This window comes from Arachis hypogaea, chromosome 3 (assembly GCF_003086295.3).
Source record: "Arachis hypogaea cultivar Tifrunner chromosome 3, arahy.Tifrunner.gnm2.J5K5, whole genome shotgun sequence".
In the NCBI taxonomy this organism is placed as follows: domain Eukaryota; kingdom Viridiplantae; phylum Streptophyta; class Magnoliopsida; order Fabales; family Fabaceae; genus Arachis; species Arachis hypogaea.
The window spans coordinates 118573122-118576871 of record NC_092038.1 but is presented as its reverse complement, the minus strand read 5'-3'; the positions used below and the strand labels follow the sequence as shown (position 1 = coordinate 118576871).

General features: G+C 43.7%; 1 non-coding gene across 1 annotated transcript; it reads left to right on the top strand.

Annotated features, from left to right (window-relative positions):
• Nucleotides 1–3205: 3205 nt before the first annotated feature.
• LOC112793746 (small nucleolar RNA R71) lies at nt 3206–3313 on the top strand. The gene has a single exon (XR_003198443.1). It is a non-coding gene; the product is annotated as a small nucleolar RNA R71 (small nucleolar RNA).
• The last annotated feature ends 437 nt before the right edge of the window (nt 3314–3750 follow it).

The following is a 3750-nucleotide window of genomic DNA, read 5'->3' as shown; positions in this document are numbered from 1 at the left end:
AATCATGATGCTATGAATCATGATAGCCCAGTCTATAGTAACTTCGGACCGGTTGCTAGTGGGAATGATTGAGCGTTGGATAAACTCCAACCATCCCCTAGCCACGGGCTTGAGGTCATGCCTTCTCAGTTGAACCGGCTTCCCTCTTGAATCTCTCTTCCATTGAGAGCCCTCTTCACAAATATCTATGAGGACTTGGTCCAACCTTTGATCAAAGTTGACCCTTCTAGTGTAAGGGTGTTCATCTCCTTGCATCATGGGCAAGTTGAATGCCAACCTTACATTTTCTGGACTAAAATCTAAGCATTTCCCCCAAACCATTGTAAGCCAATTCTTTGGGTCCGGGTTCACACTTTGATCATGGTTCTTGGTGATCCATGCATTGGCATAGAACTCTTGAACCATTAAGATTCTGACTTGTTGAATGGGGTTGGTAAGAACTTCCCAACCTCTTCTTTGGATCTCATGTTGGATCTCCGGATATTCACTCTTTTTGAGTTTGAAAGGGACCTCGGGGATCACCTTCTTCTTGGCCACAACTTCATAGAAGTGGTCTTGATGCACCATTGAGATGAATCTCTCCATCTCCCATGACTCGGAGGTGGAAGCTTTTGCCTTCCCTTTCCTCTTTCTAGAGGTTTCTCCAGCCTTAGATGCCATAAATGGTTATGGAAAAACAAAAAGCAATGCTTTTACCACACCAAACTTAGAAGGTTTGCTCGTCCTCGAGCAAAAGAAGAAAGAAGAGAGTAGAAGAAGAAGAAATAGAGGAGATGGGGGTGGCTTTGTGGTTCAGCCAAGGGGGAGAAGTAGTGTTTAGGTTGTGTGAAAATGAAGGAGTGAAGATGGGTTTATATAGGAGTGGAGAGGGGTTGTATGGTTCGGCCATCATGGGTGGGTTTGGGAGGGAAAGTGGTTTGAATTTGAATGGTGAGGTAGGTGGGGTTTTATGAAGGATGGATATGAGTGGTGAAGAGAATAGTGGGTTTTGATAGGTGAGGGGTTTTTTGGGGAAGAGGTGTTGAGGTGATTGGTGAATGGGTGAGGAAGAGAGAGAGTGGTGGGGTAGGTGGGGATCCTGTGAGGTCCACAGATCCTGAGGTGTCAAGGAAAATTCATCCCTGCACCAAGTGGCGAGCAAAAATGCTCCTTCTGCCAATTCTGGCGTTAAACGCCAGGCTGGTCCCTATTTCTGGCGTTTAACGCCAGCTTCTTGCCCATTCCTGGCGTTGAACGCCAGTCTAGTGCCCCTTTCTGGCGTTAAACACCCAGAATGGTGCCAGACTGGGCGTTAAACGCCCATTCTGCTATCTTCACTGGCGTTTAAACGCCAGCAAATTTTCCTCCAGAGTGTGCTATTTTTCTTTCTGTTTTTCATTCTGTTTTTGCTTTTCAATTGATTTTGTGACTTTCCATGATCATCAACCTGTAGAAAACATAAAATAACAAAGGAAAATAGATAAATATAACATTGGGTTGCCTCCCAACAAGCGCTTCTTTAATGTCAGTAGCTTGACAGTGGGTTCTCATGGAGCCTCACAAATGCTCAGAGCAATGTTGGAACCTCCCAACATCAAACTTAGAGTTTGAATGTGGGGGGTTCAACACCAAACTTAGAAGTTGGTCGTGGCCTCCCAACACCAAACTTAGAGTTTGACTGTGGGGGCTCTGTTTGACTCTGTTTTGAGAGAAGCTCTTCATGCTTCCTCTCCATGGTTACAGAGGGATATCCTTGAGCCTTAAACACAAGGGATAATTCATTCACTTGAATGATCAATTCTCCTCTGTCAACATCAATCACAGCCTTTGCTGTGGCTAGGAAGGGTCTGCCAAGGATGATGGATTCATCCATGCACTTCCCAGTCTCTAGGACTATGAAATCAGCAGGGATGTAATGGTCTTCAACCTTTACCAGAACATCCTCTACAAGTCCATAAGCTTGTTTTCTTGAATTATCTGCCATCTCTAGTGAGATTCTTGCAGCTTGCACCTCAAAGATCCCTAGCTTCTCCATTACAGAGAGAGGCATGAGGTTTATGCTTGACCTTAGGTCATACAGAGCCTTCTCAAAGGTCATGGTGCCTATAATACAAGGTATTGAGAACTTTCCAGGGTCCTGTCTCTTTTGAGGTAATTTCTGCCTAGTCAATTTATCTAGTTCTTTGGTGAGCAAAGGGGGTTCCTCCTCCCAAGTCTCATTACCAAATAACTTGTCATTTAGCTTCATGATTGCTCCAAGGTATTTAGCAACTTGCTCTTCAGAGGAAGAATACTCATCAGAGCTCATGAATGGCAGAAGTAAATCCAATGGAATCTCTATGGTCTCAGTGTGAGCCTCAGATTCCCATGGTTCCTCATTAGGGAACTCATTGGAGGCCAGTGGACGTCCATTGAGGTCTTCTTCATTGGCGATCACTGCCTCTTCCTCCTCTCCAAGTTCGGCCATGTTGATGGCCTTTCACTTTCCTTTTGGATTCTCTTCTGTATTGCTTGGAAGAGTACTAGGAGGGAGTTCAGTAACTTTCTTACTCAGCTGACCCACTTGTGCCTCCAAGTTTCTAATGGAGGACCTTGTTTTAGTCATGAAACTTTGAGTGGTTTTGATTAGATCAGAGACCATGGTTGCTAAGTCAGAGTGGCTCTGCTTAGAATTCTCTGTCTGTTGCTGAGAAGATGATGGAAAAGGCTTGCCACTGCTAAACCTGTTTCTTCCACCATTATTGTTGTTGAAACCTTGTTGAGGTCTCTGTTGATCCTTTCATGAGAGATTTGGATGATTTCTCCATGAAGGGTTATAGGTGTTTCCATAGGGTTCTCCCATGTAATTCAACTCTTCCATTGAAGAGTTCTCAGGATCATAAGCTTCTTCTTCAGATGAAGCATCCTTAGTACTGCCTGATGCAGCTTGCATTCCAGATATACTTTAAGAAATCATATTGACTTGCTGAGTCAATATTTTGTTCTGAGCCAATATGGCATTCAGAGTATCAATCTCAAGAACTCCTTTCTTTTGATTCGTCCCATTGTTCACAGGATTCCTTTCAGAAGTGTACATGAATTGGTTATTTGCAACCATTTCAATGAGTTCTTGAGCTTCTGCAGGCGTCTTCTTCAGATGAAGAGATCCTCCAGCAGAGCTGTCCAATGACATCTTTGACAGTTCAGACAGACCATCATAGAAGATACCTATGATGCTCCATTCAGAAAGCATGTCAGAGGGACACTTTCGGATCAATTGTTTGTATCTTTCCCAAGCTTCATAGAGGGATTCACCTTCCTTCTGTCTGAAGGTTTAGATTTCCACTCTAAGCTTACTCAATTTTTGAGGTGGAAAGAACTTTGCCAAGAAGGCATTGACTAGCTTTTCCCAAGAGTTCAGGCTTTCTTTAGGTCGTGAGTCCAACCATATTCTAGCTCTGTCTCTTACAGCAAAAGGGAATAGCATAAGTCTGTAGACCTCAGGGTCAACCCCATTAGTCTTGACAGTGTCACAGATTTGCAAGAACTTAGCTAAAAACTGATGAGGATCTTCCAGTGGAAGTCCATGGAACTTGCAATTCTGTTGCATTAGAGAAACTAATTGAGGCTTAAGCTCAAAGTTGTTTGCTCCAATGGCAGGGATAGAGATGCTTCTCCCATAGAAGTCGGGAGTAGGTGCAATAAAGTCACCCAGCACCTTCCTTACATTGTTGGTATTGTTGTTGTTTTCGGCTGCCATATCTTCTTCTTTGAAGATTTCTGTTAGGTCCT